This window comes from Diadema antillarum, unplaced genomic scaffold (assembly GCF_040938485.1).
Source record: "Diadema antillarum isolate AM-2024a unplaced genomic scaffold, OU_Dant_1.0 seq00001375_RagTag, whole genome shotgun sequence".
NCBI classification, from domain to species: Eukaryota; Metazoa; Echinodermata; class Echinoidea; order Diadematoida; family Diadematidae; genus Diadema; species Diadema antillarum.
In genome coordinates, this window is record NW_027272135.1 from 85,755 (window position 1) to 104,955 (window position 19,201).

Here is a 19,201-nt window from a genome sequence, read left to right on the forward strand (position 1 = left end):
ATAGGACCTCAATACTTCTTCCTAGGCAGCAGACGACAGACGGAATCAGTGGCGGATGGGGGGGGGGGGGGGGGGGGGGGCAGTAGGTGGTTTAACCCCTTCCTCCCTTCAGCTCCTTTTCTTTGTTTTATGTCGGGTTAACAGTGGCGGATCCAGGTGGGGCGCAAATCGGGCTCGCGGCCCCTTTAATTTTTGTCGAAACAAGAGAAATAAAAAGAAAAGATGGGGGGGGGGTGTGCCCCTATTTTGTATAGGCACCCCCTCTTAGCCAATGCTCTTAACGGAATTCCTGGATTCTCCTCTCCCCCCCCCCCCCCCCCCCCCGGTTAAGGGGGCTTAACACCCCAATTCTTGTTTTGTTTGCTTGTCTTTGTTTTTTGTTTGTTTTTTGTTTTTTTACTTGTCAGCTGATTTGGGGAGAGAAGTGGAAGCAAAAAAAAAAAGTGACGACTCTTTTCCCATTTTTCGTTTTCATTTGTTTTTTGTTTTTTGTTTTTTTGCTCGCTTGTCATGACCCATCGTCAACCCCCACCCCACCGAACTCCTCAGCTTAAAGCTACAGATCAACCCCTGGGCCCCGTCCTATAAAGACTTGTGATTGATTCAAATCAATCACAACTTTACGATTGAATGCAAATCCGTCTTATGAAAAAGTTATGATTGAAATTAAGACGGAGAACTGCAATCATCAATCACAGGTTGTGATTGATTGCAGCTTTCAAGAGAGTTTTGATTGATTGATTTCTATCACAAGTTTTATAAGACAGGGCCCGAAGGGCACTGAATCACCCCTCCCCCCCCCCCCCCCACCCTAAAAGAAAGTCACCATCTCACGCCAAGGGCAAAGTAAAAAGAAACTCGGCGGTATAAGTATTTTGCACATACTTCATAGTTTATATGATATAGGCGTACTAAGTAGATACCTACTCGATTTCACGCGGGGTTGCATTGATAACAAGTTGACAGCAATATATCTACAATGTTCTTACAATACTTTGTAAACTTATCCTTTATTATGTGTTATGATGATATTTATGTATTCAATTTCTGTAAAATATTTATATGTTTCTGTTGGAAATGGAAAAATGAATGAATAAATGAATGAATGGATGGATGGATGAATGAATGAATGAATGAATGAATGAATGAATGAATGAATGAATGAATGAATGAATGAATGGATGGATGGATGGATGAATGAGTGAATGAATGATGGAGATGATTGAATATCAGTATTATTTCCATCGTTATTTTGTTGTTAATACCATCAAGATAACCATAAGTATCTTCATCGCTAATCACATTTGTCATCAACAGTATCATCATTATATAAAATATCATTACTTCAATCATTTTAATTCTCATTGACAACATCAATGTCGCCTGACAATTAGACTAGTCAAATTCAACGCCATATTTTGACTGGTTCGTAATCACGTCTTTTGCATCTGACTGTCACGCTACATAGTGCGGATGCACGAGCCCAGTCTGCCAATAGGAATATGTACACAAACTCGCCACCCATGATTTATCTAACTCGCGCGATCGCGAAAAGGTGTGCAATCTTGAACTCTGTACAGGACAGAAAGTGATCAGTTTGCTGCAGGAACTGAGCTCAGTGTAAACTTTCAGCACCCAAGAAACTGATTTATGCCTTCTGTGGATTCATCATCATCTGGATTTTGTGAGCAACGTGGGGAAATACGTGGGATGTCGTGAAAAAACCTCAGCCGAAACCGGCGAATAATACGGAGTCTATATGCGGCCATTTTGAAATGGGAATTATTGTATGTTTTACTTCCGGAAGAAGATAGAACGGATTGATAAGTTATTGTGACAATGTCGAAGATTGTTAAGTCTTCTCTTGGGCTCCATTGTAATTTCATCGAATAATAACAGGTACATATCTTCCTATTTGGTACTTCTGTATGACTTAAAAACCATTTCAATTGATCCATAGGCATAGCATAGGAATACTTGAACACTGTCTGTAGTTCTAGCAGTTACACTACAGACAGTATCGTATTGCCTTTTCCTCATGAGCTGAGCTGAGCTGAAGAGTCGGGATACGGCCTACGGGACTATTCACTAACCCCTTACTAAGTTTCACGCTCTCTCACTCTTCAGACTCCTTCTTCAGATAGTATAGTCTAGACTAGGGCCTAGGTCTAACTTTACTCACTGTCTTTAGTCTTTAGGTACTGTTACAATCGTTGGTACCTATTTAGATACATGATCGTGATCTAGCCAGGTTTATCCTGGCCTGATGTTGGGGAGTACGAGTAGATTCCATTTTATACTGCAAGCTGCGAGTGACCTGTAACGCTAGTGGTGAAAACTGCCTTGCTTTTGGGCATGGGCTGGGACAATGTAAACATCCAAAGACTCTATAAATGTGTAGCTAGACTTTCTGTGCCATATTCCTTTTTAGTCCCACTTATAGACATAGTTTATAGTAGTATAGAACTGTCGAGAGTAAAACCACCACTAGTTTTTTTTGTGCAATATTTGTTCAACTCAAATATTATACTGGTAATAAAGTTTACCTATAAAATTACAAAATTATATCTGGATCTGCAACGTAAACTATATCAAACTACTTTGTGTCAATGTTGATTTTGTTCAGTACATCATAAAATTTCATAAATCCCCAAATGATAATATTACCATGATAAATCCCCCAGAATTTGTCCGGCCTCTCAAGAATTCGGACGCGCACTACACTTTGTATGCACGTTCAATGTCGATGTGTATGCAAGGTCGCTGAAAAGTGCGCTGCGCCATACCTTGTTGTCGCAAAGTTGCATCGGGGACGTTGCAGCGCCCGTTGGTGTCCAAATTCTGCCGAGTCGGCACTTGCATTCAACCCCTGTACATTTAGTCACTGCATCGGCACGTACTACGCGTACAGAGATTTTGTTTTTCTTTTGTGTTTTTGAGGATACCATCACACTCTGAGCTTGCGATAAGCGAAACATCTTGCAAGAGATCAGCGTATTTCTCAATTTTTAGTACTTTTTCGGCTACCCTGATTCTTAACACGGGAATTGATTTGCTCGCGCTTGGATAAGTTGCACCGATTATGCGTTTTTAACAGCAAAATTTGGGATTTTAGATGGATTTTTGGAGGTGAAAACTGGGGGTTTTACTCTATTCTGTCCTAATCAAAATGACGTGAAGATCAGGGTCTACATTTGACTAAAAGATCGGTCTGTATTTGGTCATCGGGGATATGTTCTGCGGAGACTGCGTCTGGCTTCACGGATCCCCTCCTACGGAGGAGAGCCGATCGATAAAGTAAAAAAAAGATAAAAGACTCCTAGCCTGGACAGACAGATTTTTCTGTCTAGCTCTACACCTCTCTTGCTTTGCCTTCATAATTTAGGACCCTTCTTTTACTTTATCTGTTTTGCGATAGCACAGTGCGTGTGAATTCAAGTTCCTGTTTCTGTTGTCAGGCACTGGGCATGGGTTTGAGCGCATGTGTTCCGGTAACCCCGGGACACTCCACTGTCTCCACTGCACTGTGGGAGAGCCTGAGTTAATAGCATGCCATTTGTGTAAGTTGAGAAAAAACTAAACAAAACAAAACAATTCAGGCATGTAAAGTGCCCTATTTCACCAGCTGCAGCACAACCCTGTGGCTGTACACATGCGTCGCGACAGGCTTCGCACCGGCACGGCATCTTGTTGGGCTACAGAGCTGCAGCAAAAGGTTGGCTTTTTACTAAAATATAAATGTTTAGATTCTAAAAATAGTCTATCTAATTTAAGCCTGACGCTAAACTTGCACTTAGCCGGACTGTTCCCATGGTCTTCGATAGACGTTTTTCATCATTCGTCTTCTTTCCGTGATTCACAGTAGAGCACCCCGGAGTACCGGGTTGTGTCTTTAATGCTCATGTAAAGGCGATGATCGGCTAGCACATGTGCATACTTATTGTAGGTTTCAAATCGCATTTTTCACACAATCAAAGTTTAAATCAGAGATTCCATAGTGATTTACATTGTAGTATTGTAAGAGACTTGACCAAATCAAGAAAAATCATCAATTTGGACAGTAAAGAACTATTGGAGGAACCAAATGTTACCCCTTGTTAGTTAAATGTTGATGATTGACCTACATGTACATCTATATTCAAATTGAAAATAATTGCATACACAGTGCATTTAAAGCTTAATTTGTTGTAAAACTACCACCATGTATTAAAGAGATACTAAATCTAAAATGCTGACATCAACAGTCCGCCGTGTTTAGGGTTGGTTGCAGTTAGTGCTGTAAATTGGTATGTGTCTGTGTGCTTGTTTGTGGGATTGTGTGTGAGGAAGGGTGTCTGTGTGTATAAATGCTGTCGTCACTCTTTTGTGGTGGCTAGTAGCTTCACATGCATAATTTGCATCTTCATAAAAACTTTAGTGACTTGTCAAACGGCATTCCATACTACAGCAGCAGCGGAAGCTCGCCAGCTGCTCTGTGCGTACTGGTTCATGGCATACGAGTTAGGCATACCGGTATGCGGATTGAGGTACCGAAAATGTACATAAGTGTAGGTTGTCCCTAAAGTATGTGATTACCAAAATTGGACAGTGTTTTTAGAAAGTCCAGACACTTTGCCTAATAGCCGCTACTCCTGTATGCATCTCTTTTAATAATGATATAGATCTACACAGACCATATATCTACAATCGCAGGTCTTGAATCTTAGTTTCAACAGTTTTCATGTCACATCCACGTCAAAATTATAAAGTCCAGCACCACACAAGGACCTGTTGACTGGAGTGTAGTGTGTCTACATAAACTGCAGAACATTCGAGCTAACAGTGGGGAATTTCAAGTGTGGGTCTAGTGCTGATGCTGTTAAAGGTACAGTTTACCATTGGGAGCAGTGATTTTAAAAATGTTCGAGTTATCACATTTGTCGCATACATGTACAGTGTATGTGTACGTCAGTTGTATCACAGAACATCCTACCATATAAAAATTTCACAATAAAGCCTAAAATGTAAGGAGATACCACTGTTTTCTCATTAAACCATAACTGCAGACAGTTTAGTCTAGAAACACTTTTATTATAACTATTTTTCACATTTTACAATACTTAACATTGACTATGTGCTGATTCAAATTTTTACATCGGTTGTTTCTATCCCAAATTCACATTTTAGAACTATTTTGAAGCACTAAAGCTGGGTTTTTGTTTTCATCTGCAAATGGTAAATAATGCCTTTAAGCTATGAGTATCTCCCTAACAACTACATTATATCATGCTCTAACTCTGAAAGTCACATTGATGCAAATGATACCAGATCATAGCTATTTTTGTAATCCCTGACACTAGTGTATTCTGCAGATGTATGGACTTGTGTGTGTTTGTTTGGTGTGTGTATTAAAATTGAGCTCCAGGAAATGCATTTCTCTACTGACTACATTCAATTGCCAAAATCATACACCTGTAGTACGTGTACATTGATTTTTAGCTCCTGGTTTAGACACCGGTACTTGAAAGATACCATACCTTCATAATTCAAGTAAAATTGGGCGACTGCACAGATTGTGTAGGCAGCATACACCCCAAAGCTTGCAAAATGTGAGTTGTTTTAAGTGACGACATGAAAGTCGTCATCGAAATCAATGCTTTGTGACAACTGATTTGGTTCAATTTATGTGACTGATTGGAAATAAGCTACACACATATGTAGTACAAATTGTTATCTCATTACATACACATGTAGTACATTGTATTTTTCACATATATTTGAATAAGTTTTTAAGGGCTTCCTTACTGGCCATGCAAATTAAGATTAAAACAAAAACAAAAACAAACAAACAAAAAAACCCCACTATCTAGTGTTCTGGTTTCTGTGAATGCTTTAAATGGAGTATGTGCATCAATACCATGAAAATTAACTTTGTGACATGGAAATGCACCTATAAAGAGATAACCCAATGTTCTTCTCATTGTTTGTCAGCTTCCTCCATAATTTACTGAAATGCATACACATGTAAATGCCTGTGTTCATTGCATCTTGTCACAATACCAAGGAATGCGTCGTAAGCTGAATCTGCGCTCGAACAATTTGTATAATATGGTAGGCGAGGCTATGGTACAGCTGTACTTTGCTATACATTGTAGCTGGTCAAACAATTGTCTACATACAATGTACATACATAATTGGTACAGTTGTGTACATGTGTAAATTATCATGCATTCATGTATGATGGATTGCGTAAAGAGCTTGAACGGCCAGAGGAAGAATGATCCATGGAAAATATCCGGTCTCTGCAATGGATGTGTTTCGATAGTGCCTGTGAACTTGTCAAAATTCAAGATGCATACTTTTTTTTTTTTTAGTGCAGTTTGGGATATTTTTGTCATTGCTTTTACAATTGTTAAAACTTTGCATTCTTATTTTTTTTTTTTTTTTTTTTGGGGGGGGGGGGGGGGAAATATTATTAGCACAGTGCTCTACCGTTTCACAATGTTTTTTTTTTTTTCCAGCGTATTAATACACTTATTTCATGAAATCTCTATATTTTGGAATGGATGTAATGAAATAAAAATATATAGGCAAAGTTTGATGGATTGAGTGAACAGTATGACCATTTGAATGTGAGTAGAAATTGTACAAACTCATTGTCTTGCTGTATGTGGGTATCTCAAAAAAAGCTGGCACTAACAATGTGATTTCAAGTTTCCTAGCATAATGTTTATCATTTGTTTTGTTCGTGACTGTTACCACTCGGCTTCTCCTTCTGAAAGGTTAATGCATCGTGTTTATGTACAGTGTAGGTGAGGTTGTGTTTCTCTAACAATGATATTCTTGAAATCCAAATATAATGTCGTTTGGTTGTTTACAGAGTTTACATTTCAATTGGAGCGTGAAAGGCTTTCTTGTGGTTGTGAAAATTGCGAAGCAGAATTCGTAGTATGTAGTGGTCTTAGAAATTCTTTGGGGGAAAATACAGTCTGAAAAGGTAAACTAACTGAGGTTATGAAATCATACTTGTCAACAAAGATCAGCTAGTGCGTGATTATGATGATTAATAGTAAATACACTAGTTTGTTACAATAGGACTAATTGCTATTCATACAGAATAAAGGCAGCTACTTATATGCGATATACCTACCAGAGGTAAAGTGTTTGTATCATACCTACCCACGGTGAGTATTATATGTCCTTGGGTACAAGGAAGTACAGGTAGAGATATTGGTACTGTATATCATTCCTGCCAACTGTAGGTGTTTTACAGTGCATGTTGTGGCTATTTTGAGATAAGAATATCACTATGAAGGTACATTTACACGTTGCCCACTTGTCCTCATTAGCAATAGAGGGTGGCACATTCGTTCTTCCCAGTGACTTGGCGTATTTGACTCATTGATTCATCAAATTTAGAGCAGCTTATTCAGATCAGGATGTTAACAGCCCCCCTTCCCCTTTACTACTTTCAAAAGATTATCTTGTTTTGTAGCATGTGCAGCCAACCTACAAATGTAGTGTAAGTTGAATTCAGAGAGACCAGAAAAACTCTAGGGGGAAGTTGCAAATGTGAATTCTGACTTAGACAGTAAAATTACAACATGTCTAAATCCTTCTGGGGTATAAATTTATTGCACTTTAATAGCCAGTTTTTGTTTTTTTTATACTTGTTTTAGGTTGACTTACAATGTTTAGAAGATGAAGATGAGTGCAGGATACTGGTATATCCCTTGTGGTAGGGTAGAGAACTACACTTAACTACACTTTCTATGTGTCGTAGATTACAGTGTGCATATATCTGTCGAAAGAGCAAGGTACAGTAATACTTCTCACGGCTACTGTAGGTACCAGATACTCCGAATGTCTGCTGATGTACATTTTATGGCTCTAATGAATTATAATGAGCAAGAAAAATGACCTAGCCTTGTGTAGTGAACATGTGAATGCCTTTGTGTTATCTTTTTTAGAGGAACTTGATGACAGAAAATAATAATCATATATGCATTTTGAATAACCGTTTTAATGTATAGTTTACGTGGACAATCTCTGTTATAACGTTTGTTCATGGTACACTCTAACATACCAGTTTTCTAGGTACATTTGTACTCCTGGTACATGGTACACTGTTCAAGATGAATGCAAAACTTTGATGGGAAAGGGCTAGCAGCAGAGTATTTGACACACACACACACACACACACACACATGAACATGCTTCTATGTATTTATCACAGGTGAACCATGAAATACATTTTACAGTCAGCTGTCGTTTAAACAGTATGGCGATGGCTTGTTTTCAGCTCTATAGGTTGTGCAGTTTGATAATGAGGAAGTACAGTTGTACCCTTGGTGGCCATCTGTGGGGGGGGGGGGGAGAGGAAGGAGAGGAAAGCATAAAAAGAAAAGGCATTGTGTGTGTGTACTTGGAACATAGCCCATGGCACATGTGCCAAGGTAATGTACAGTTGTAGTGTGTGCATTCTTCGACAAAGACATGCAAGAATTTTGATAAAAACATTAAGAAATTCCCCCTTTTCGTTTTTCGTCTCGGCAGTGCCCAAAGTCATTTGATAGTCTTCTCCCCCAATGATTCATACAGTCTCTCCCCTATAAGTCCCTTGTGAATGATTCACTTTTACGAATGACTGTGGGTTTGGATTTATACTTGGGATATTTATAAATAACTTCCCCATTCTAAATATAGACTGCACAGATTTTGTGATTTCTCAGAGATCCGAGGTATGTACAGCACTCCAAGCTCGCGCAAGGAAAAAGATGGTTTTTACTCTGTCAGAGGGATTCGACAGATTTCCCTCTGAACTGGATTTTGTTGTAATATTCCATAGAGTCAGGGTGCTACATATCAACTTTTTTTACCACTTGCCTGGTCGGGCAAGCAGATTTTCAAATTTGCTGCAAAACACTTGCCGAAACATTGATTTTACTTGCCCAAAAAGAAAGCCCAGGAAATCAAAACAGAAAATCATGTGTTAGTCAAGGGCTTGATAAAATGCAATCTTATGAATAAACAGCTCACAATGATTGGCATGCTTAAACACAATGGAGTGACGAACTTAGTTCGCTCAAATGTTGCCATTGCATGGCATTGGGGCTTCTTCACGTAAATGTTGGAAAGTTGCTGAAATGAAATATCAAATGTGTTGCATCACTAAACAGCCATTGTCTTTGGGCTTCTGTATGGTTAACTTTGTGGGTTTTATTGGGTGGAAAAGTGGCTTCAAAACTTTTGCTTGCCCCATTTGGGCAAGCATTTGTTATCATTGTTTAAAAACACTTGCCCGAATTTGATTTTCACTTGCCCTGGGCAGTCGGTAGAGTGCTTGTGTAGCACCCTGAGAGTACGAATAATGCTTTCCATTGAGAGCAGCGGTTGGTGCAGATCATCCTTGGAGAGAACATATTAATCAAATATGTAGATTTACAGTGGAAATGTAGTTCTCATATGTCTGCTCAACTGTCGATTTTTGCTCGAAAATTTTCACATGCGTGAGAAATATGTGAAAATAATGCCATAGTAACACAATTTAAATTGGGTAACGACAAAAATTTCCAAATATTACCCAAAAAAGTTTTCTGGAAGTACTCCAACCTCAGAGCATACCCAATTGTGGTTGCCATGTAATTTTTACCTCCACCAAGGGAGGAGGTCATGTTTTCATTACTGTTGGTTTGTTTGTTCGTGTGCAAAATAGCTCAAAAAGTTGTGAACGGATTTGGATGAATCTTGCAAGAAAGGTTGAGAATGACACAAGGAACAGATGATTAGATTTTGGTAGTGATCTGGAAATTTTAATGAATTATATGATGCCTTCGTGTATACATACGGGTGGAAATATCACTGATCTCTATGGAAGAACAAGATCATTGGTTGAAATTAGCTGCTTGGCGGAGGACTGCGCTCTCAGAGTGCTTCTCTAGTTTTATTTTGGTTATCGACAATCAACAAATTGGCCCATAGTAGTACGGTATCCAACAACATTCAGTGTTAGAGTGAATTGTATGCAGGTTGTTGGAAAAGTATGATTGCTAGGGCACGATTGGTTATCACAAAACATTCTACCTGCTGCAGCTGTACTGTACCAACTACCAAATGGGAAGGGCACTTTTGTAAGAATAAAAGGTTGTGTACTATGATCGAAATCATTTTACATCGTTAATCTCAAAAATCCTTCAACGCAACTCATCATGGCAGGATTGTTGGTAGACTATTTGGATATATTGCGAGCAAATTCCAAATGATGGAAGATTAATTGTGAGCCTTTGTGAGAACTACTTTTTGCCTTTAATGGTATGAGGTGGATGGGGCCGACCTGGGTTTGTTTTGAACTGTTCCAAGGTCATGCTGTATACCCTGTTTCAAAGAATTTTCTAACACCAACAAATATCTTTTTATATGGGCACACAATGTGTGCACACATTTGCAGTTCTTATAAATATTGTTTGATTTCTGAGATTCTGGTGTTGATCATATGACGATATCTATTCATTCTGTAAATTCCACAATTATTTCCATTATCCCCCAAATCGTATTATGACAAAATACCACACCTCCCCCAAATTCCCCTGGGTGGTTATGCCAAACCTATGTGGTCAGCTTGTGGTCAAAATTGGACTAGTTGTGAATATTTGTGTTGTTAGAAAATATGAGATTCAGTTATTTTCAGTGTTTGCTTCTTGCAGGAAACAAGTGACTAAGGCTAAACACAAGTGGGTTGTCAGGGAAAAGGAAAATTATTTGCTTGCGTTCTTCTTTTCTTGTTTATAATACTGTGCTTGAAAAATTGAAATATATGATGGTGTCACAGATGCGTGTAATTGTAAATATATGAATGTTTGCATTGCTGAAGGAAATTTTAAACCAATGGGGCAGCAGCAAATAGCGTAATGATGCAGTCCCAACCTTGAATATTTTTGCAAGCATATCAAATATAACCAGTATACATTCTACATTATACAATTGGTAACTGAAAAACTCAGATAAGTGGTAAGCTCCGCAAAGTGTAAGTACAATTTCCTTTGATGCTATTGCAACTGATTAAGAGATTGCCCTACATGGACATAAATATAGTACTGAATTGAACAATGTTTTGGCAGTAGTCATTTGAATTCATTTAATACTGTTACAAGGGCGCTGTAACAAAATATATCATTTTATGCAAACCTTCTGCAAATTTGTTTATTGCACTTTATGGTACACCTTATCAAATTCTATGTAGACAACTTTCTCTGAGATTTGTTGTGCTTTAAGTCTTTGTTTCTACAATGTACAACTGTCAGTGATGTTAGCAGCCAGCATACAATTTGGGGCCTGACCATATGCAACACTCTCAGAAATGTTAGTTTTCCTACTTTACATCAAATGATAAAACTGCAAGATTGTTTTATTGAAGATTGTAGTGCTATTTATCGTCATGTTTCTCTGTTTTTCACTTTTATGCTTCTCAATCTTATGCCGTGTCACTGGTTTGAACTCATTTCTGTCAGCCATCTGTGTGTTACAGTGCTGTGGGTAGAGAAATTGTCATGTCATTAGTGTACAATGGGACATTCCAATCGGATGTGACAGCGACACATGCTCACAAGGGATGTAGTCCCACCTGTGCATATCTGTGTGTACATTTTATCACCAGAAGAGGAATTTGAAGCATTGGGAAAATTTACGTGGATGAATCTTGATTATGTAAGTAATGTGGTCGATTAAACACCAGCACAATGGACTACTACCTCAAAGCTGTCTTTAGGCATTTTCACATCAGCCCGATGTTTCGAAATAGTGTGCTATTTTCTGACTTAGGAAATTAACCCGATCACGAAATAGCGCGCTATTTGATAATGTGAATACAAATTAGAGCGCTAATTGATCGAGAAAATTTCTCAAGTCCAACTCGGGAAATTTCCGAAATAGCAGGATGATTAATGCGAACTAGTGCGTTATTTGATAATGTTCGGGCTGATGTGAATAGGAAATGAAATAGCATGCTAATTTGCGATCGTGAAAAATATCTCGAGCTTGGATTTTTATCGGGCTGATGTGAAAACGCCTTTTATGAAATCACAGCTACAAATGTATTTACAGTGTAGATATACACCTGTAAACTACATTGTGTGTGATATACATGTGATGCTCTTCTGCTCAGAACTTTCAGACTGCGCCATCCTAACAGATGATATTCGCTTACTGTATGTAGTTTGTAGAGTCTTTTATCGTGGCGATTGTGGGAACCTCGAGAATCAAATTGATTCCATCCATCAAATTGATCTGTCTTCCTAGAAGCTGAAATTTTTGGTGTGAAAGGACATTCGTTTGACTATTTCTGATCGTTCTGTTTTCTGCCTCATATGCATAAAAAATATACCAACCCAACCCTTTTTAAAGGACAAGTTCACCTTCATAAACATAAGGATTGAGAAAATGCAGCAATGTTAGTAGAACACATCAGTGAAAATTTGAGGAAAATTGGACAATCGATGCAAAAGTTATGAATTTTAAAAATTTTTGTGTTGGAACCGCTGGATGAGGAGACTACTACAGCTTGTGAGTCATATGTGTACAACAGTATAAAGAAAATATAAAGAAAATTCAACATATTTTCACTTTTTTCACATAATAAAAGAGCACTTGACTTGGCTCTTTCTAAAGGCAGGGGGAGTAATATTACCCATAACATTTGTCGGTAATGAGTCGGGGGAATGTGAACTTTTTTCATAAGATGAAATTTTGTGAAATTCTCTTTATATTTTCCTATATTGTTGTACGCATGTGACATCAAAGTTATTCACACACTGCAGTAGTCTTCTCATCCAGCGGTTACTGCACAAAAGCTTCAAAAATTCATAACTTTCGAACGGATTGTGCGATTTTCCTCAAACTTTCAATGATGTGTTCTACTAATATTGCTACATTCTCTCAATCCTTATGTCTATGAAGGTGAACTTGTCCTTTAATATCCCAAGAGATAGTCCATGTTACCAGTCCTATATATAATGATAATGACAATAATACTGTTAATAATGATGATAATAATGGGGACATTGATAATATCAGCAGTGGCAATTATATTAGAAGTTAGAGAAAGTCAGTTTTCATTTTGTTGAACGTAATGGTGAGTTTTCATATGAGGCAGCTCTTAGACTGAGAAATGGTTGAATCATATTGTAAGATTTTCCACTCATGACATAAATACAGTGTATATCTTACTGATTCTTTGCTAGGAACTTTTTTTTGAAAGCTGAAATAACTTTGTGAGAGTGCGTTTGTCAGAGTAAAGACCCTCAGTGCAGCTAAAGGGTATGGACTCATGTGGTACCCTGTGTGTATGAGGTTTGAAGGTGCAAACGTATGGTGGGAATGGCATCAGCGTTGGCCTTGAGGTACATCCGAAAATAAACCAATCCGTCCCATGATCGAGGGCACGACGCATCACCTGCCGGCTGTGGAGGGGGGTGAAAATTAAGATCCGTTTGGTCGAAGCCCCCAGTGAATTTGTAGTTGCACAGGTTGAGGGGTGCACGAAAGAGAAGATGTATTTTTTTAAATCTTATTTTTTTTTTCTGCTCTGTGTCATCCTGATGTCACAGGTTGCCTAGAGTAAAGCGACTCTAATTTTGTTTGTCAGGAGGACCAGAAAAGAAACAGACAAAAAAAAAAATGAATAAATAAAAACCAAACCCCCAAACCCCTCCAAAAACCAGAAAAGGAAAACCCAACAATTAAATTATTAAGTGATGGGTCATGACGATGTTTTCTTGTCTGCTACCCTTACCCAGAAACAACAAGTCTTGCAATCTCTCAAGTGCGTGCCATTAACCTCCTGCCTTCCAGATTTTACATTCCCACAGACTTCATGTGTGGTTCAGATGGCTCCCATCATGCAGCAAAGGCTTAGTAGCTGTAGTGCACAGTACTTTTTTTTTTATCGCAGTAGATTTCGCTGTAAAACTTTTGAAACTTTCAAAAATTTCCTGTGCTGAAGTGACCACTTCATACCGAGTGAGCGAGTTGCTGATGCTGCAACTTATTGGTTGGCAGAGCCTGGTTTCCCTTTCTCATCATCGCTCATTGACGGTTTGAAGAATAGTTGTTGATCAAATATTAAAGGTTCTATTTACCTTTGCTAGCAGTGATTTGAAGAAAAAAAAAACTGTTCGAGATATCACATTTGATGCATATGTGTAGGCTTTTTGTTTCTTAAAAAATCCAACCATTTACAACTTTTGCAATAAAGTTACTGTAGGCTTTATTGAGATAGATAAGGAGATTATCGGTATTTTTCTCAATAAACCATTACTGTAGATGGTTTAGTCTGGAAACATTTTTGTTATAAATATTGTTCACAATGTAACAATACTTGACATTAATTTTCCTGATTCAAATTTTTACAGTGATTGTTTCTATCCCGAACTCACATTTTAGAACTATTGCATTGATACTGGCTTTTTGTTTCTTCTGAAAATGGTAAATTATGCCTTTACAGGGCCTTGTAGAACACCAGGCTTGGTCAAAATTGCAGATGTATTGGAATCACAGTTGTCAATACTTCTCATACCAGAAATCAGTGTGTCCTTGATGGTAAATAATCTTATTTCTTGGGCTTGATCAGCAAATGTAATTCAAGGTTTAAGTGGGCAAATGTTATAAACACAGATCTGCATAGCACTATGAAGCAAATTCCCTCATACAAAGGACTTTGAACATCAGTTAAGTGGAATTGCCACTGAACATAACGAAGTGTGAGGTGATAGAGGAAATCCATTCTTTGTTTTCAATGTGTGGCCCTTTTGTTTGGTGCAGTAGCACGCGCGGTGGAAATAATAATCTTTGCAACATACATCACAAGGAATTGAAAGCACTTTGGGAAACTGACACTAAGGATGTTAGCTGTGTAGGGAAGGAAAGAATGATTGATTGACGCTGGTTTGACAGTTTGGCAGATTAAATGGAGGTAACGCAAGACTCTCGCTTCTTCCACTGTTGGGAGCGGTCACGGAGAATGCAAATAAAACGTGATCCGCCCCAACTCTGTTAAACATCTGTGAGCTTAAAGAGCTGAGGAAGTATTCACTCTTCATGGGGGTGAAATGGCATTCCTGGGAGATCTGTCTGTCTGTATGGTAGCATTTCATGTAATAGCATTCTCAGTTTTTGATTTGATGCTCTTACCAAACTTTTTTTTTTCTATGTAATTTTATGTGTGAGTGTGTGTGTAGTTATGCATGCACATTTTTGAAGTTGGAAAAAAAAAACCCCAAAACACAATTTTGATGCACGGGTGAACTTCTGTCTTCTGTACGGCGAAGATGTTAAAAGAATCTTTGAAGTTAAGTTGCCTGCCACGAAAACGTAGGTGAGCACTATAGCAAAGAAGGAGGAAGAGGAGGAGAAAAAGAAGAAGAAGAAGAAGAAGAAGAAGAAGAAGAAGAAGAAGAAGAAGAAGAAGAAGAAGAAGAAGAAGAAGAAGAAGAAGAAGAAGAAGAAGAAGAAGAGATGATTGATACATTTTAAGAGTATGAGACATCCATCTGCTGTTCAGTATGTGCAGGTCATGGCTATTTTAAACTCGTCATTCTGTGTTAGCAAATGACTATAGGCGTGAGGTTATGTACAGCTTAAGTGAAACTTAAATTACACATTTTTATTTAAAAAAAAATTCTCAAATTTTAGTTGAGTACTCTATTGAGAGCGTACTTACAAGCATATTGACAAAAAAAAAGTTTTGCCACGCAAGCTTTATTTTTGAATGCCTACCGATAAATTTTCTTTTCTTTGCTCCACAACCTTGGATTTTTAATAGATATAATGTAGATATCACAATACCTTCACAAATGCTATGAAACCAGAAGCATTCGGGACATGAAACTTATGTGAATTGGAGCCGACAAGCTTTTTTATGCAGCTTGAAACTTTCGCAAATTGCCACTGGCATTCAATGCCTTGTGAAGACAAGCGTTAACACTTGCACCATTATACTGTCACGAATCTTGGCTCCCCGCAAAATTTGCAAAAATTTTGTGCACGTGAACGTTTCTGGTTTAGCAGAGTATAAATGCACCCTGCGTGTAAGTGAAATTCTTCCATGCTGTCATGTCCCTGTTTTCAAAAAACACTTACGCAGTGCACACTGAGCTTTTTTTATTCCTTTTTTTTTCTGTACTTTTTTTTTGTGGTGGTGGTGGTGGTGATAGTGGTTTCTTACGTTTTTCCACCACAGAGTTTTCAGGCTTTGATAACCTAGCCCTATGGTTGAGGCTGTGTTAAATATTCAAACCGTGCCTGTTGATACCCTGGTATTACACATCTGGTATGCACATCAAAAATTTGTAGGACCTGCCAATCTCTGGCAATGGTGCATTATGGTCTCTTTGTTTTTGCTTTAGTTTTTCATTCCCAATCTCAGTTTCTCATTCTTTGTGTATTTCTGTCTGTCCTTCCCGCTCTCATTCTCCCCCCCCCCCCCCCCCCCCCCCCCCCCGCCCCCCGCTTGTAGATGTACAATGTACGTGTATGGAAATAGACATTTTTATAATTATGCACTCACATATACATGTACGTATATGTATGTGTGTGTTTGCATATAATATTTTTTAGATATTTAGCTCAATAGCCACTCTCCAATCATACTGTTGTACATTCACTAGTTACCTACTGTAGGACCTAGGAATTTATGTACTGGGAATTATACAACCTCATTCATATTAACCAAGGTGGACCATGCACACTGTGTTAAGGGCTCCGCGACACACCCAGAACATCAAAGATCCATTACAGAGTTAAAGGGATGGTACAGTATCGGTTGAGATGAGGCTTCAGGTTTCCAACTTCTTTTGATGATTATTTAGAGCATATAATTCTCTAGAGTTCAAAATTTATTTGATGAAAATTGGTTTTGAAATGGCTGAGATATCAAGAAACAATAGGCGTTTTCACATCAGCCCGATAAAAATCCAAGCTCGAGATATTTTTCGCAGAAAATAGTCAGCAAAATAGCGCGCTATTTCGAAACATCGGGCTGATGTGAAAACGCCTAATGAGATTCTAATAAAAGGTTGGACCCACCTCATTATTACCACTTTGTTTTAGTTTGTTTTAGATATATTTCAGTCATTTCAAAAATGATTTTCATCAGATGAACTTTACATACCTCTTAGAATTGTATGCTCTAGAATATTTCGTAATTTCGTTTCTAGTTATCTCACAAAGAAGTTAAAATCGGAATTCCCCTTCTAAACCAATACTACATTATATTATCCCTTTAAAGTGCCATCAATCAAAGTACATGCATGTGCTCAGCTGGGTAAACAATATGACCCAGACTTTGCATTTGTAAATATCATGGGCCGTTTTGGGCCTCCTATTTTTTTTTTTAATGAACGAAATTGTAAAAGTGTTATTATAGATGACTTTTGTGCTTGGGTGTGGATGCATAAAATATGATTCAATATGCTTTAATCAAGTGATGATTGAAGGTCGGCCTTCATTCTTTCATAAATTTGTTAAACTTGTCTTGTTGAATCCCTACAGTTCAGATAAGTCAAAGTGTGATTATTTACTTCATTATGCTATACCATATTAAGGTTTTAAATATATTACTTCTTACTCCCTGTATACCAAATCCGGAAAAATATATACTAGTACTGTTGAATCAGGGCATTGTCCCACATGGTAAGTTAGGAAGCAGCCTGACATGTAATGTTTTGGCCAGTAGATGGCCTCCTCCCGTTTTTGTGCTTCTGTGCCAGTGTGGTGCTAGTCTGTGTACCCAGACACTTAAGGGAACCGCCCTCTCTATTTGTTGGTCCATACATTCATGCAAAACTGCTGGTGCCTGACATCTAATAATTTGAACAGCTGGAAGGCTCTCCTTATACTAGTCTCATTGTTCAGACCCACACCATTACTTCTGTAAATATATGATTTGACATGACATTGAGTACATATTAGTAAATGTGATATTTATGTACTAAGCACAAGAGTAATAAGTGTCATATAATTCTGTTGAAATAGTTTCAATGTGAAAATCCCAAGGTCATTTTTGTTCTCAGTTTCAGAGTGAAAATTCAGACGCATAGATCTTTCTTCTCATGTTACGTTGGTTCTTCCTTATTCAGGAAACTCCAAATGGAGTCAAAATCTCATGCCTGCACATAGCTATAGGTAACCCACGTCCAGCTACAAGAATGTACTTTCTTGCGAAAGAAGGAACAATGGCTGCTCGAGGCAAATTAAGATATGATTGAGGAAGTAACTATGGCCCTCACTCGATTGATTTCAATTGAACATTTACCATCTACCTATAGTTTATAAAAGCTCTTTGTGTGATAAATGGTACAGTTTATGTCATCTTCACGTGATTCATAACATTGTAAGTCCCGAGTCTGCTTTCAAGAATGGTACAGTATTCAATAATCAAGAAACTATACACAGACTTACACCTGATGCCTCTGTTGATATGAAATCAATTGCGCATGCATTGCATCGGTTGAGAAACTCCAGTTTGCATCTTCATAGTCGAAGTCGATCCACCCACTGTCGGCGGCAAATATTCAGGTCGTCATCTCCGCAGCAGGAACTAATGTGCATATCGCAAATTGCAAAGACTCATTTTACAGAATAAGCAAAGTGCACAGATTGATATGATGTGGCTCTAAACATACGGCATGCCTCATTAAGTTTTGATGGAGCAACACTTTCAGGAGCCTCTTGAATCCATAACTACCTGAGATATTCTTTACGTCCACTTCTTGAATCCTTGCAGGATATACGACATGCGACCCGCTCAGAATGCAAGAGACCGGGGCAGGCATTGACCACGAGCAGAACCATTTTCAGACCGACTTCGAGGCATTTTCTTTGTGAGACGACATCTCAGAAGCGTAATCAGTTTTTTGGAAGGTGAGTGCTCCTGCCGTCATTTGTAGGCATGTCTAAATCGTGGCACCTTTTACAACTGCCTTTGCAAAATGGGAGATATATATCAGCAGTTTTTAAAAATAAAATTGGTGATATGATGACCCCAATAGAATGGCCCTAATTCTGAGGAGATGTTGGGCAGGTTTTAAAAGTTTGGGTAATCTGACGTCAATAAGCCATCTGAGCTCAAAATCCTTCATATACTGTACCTCAAATTATATGGTGTCATCGCCATGGTAACATGACTGCATCATCTATGCAGAATTTCTCCTGCTCTGTGTACACAAAGACT

The 19,201-nt window shown here is 38.3% G+C and overlaps 1 protein-coding gene across 2 annotated transcripts in view; it reads left to right on the top strand.

Moving 5' to 3' along the window:
* The first annotated feature begins 1,547 nt into the window (after positions 1 to 1,547).
* The window catches only part of LOC139708814 (rho guanine nucleotide exchange factor 7-like), a 93,351-nt gene continuing 75,697 nt past the window's right edge, over positions 1,548 to 19,201 (top strand). For both annotated transcript variants that reach the window (XM_071620767.1, XM_071620768.1), the window contains exons 1-2: positions 1,548 to 1,899; positions 18,755 to 18,891. The gene's annotated coding sequence lies outside the window, so the exon portion shown is untranslated. The remainder of the gene's footprint in view (positions 1,900 to 18,754; positions 18,892 to 19,201) is intronic.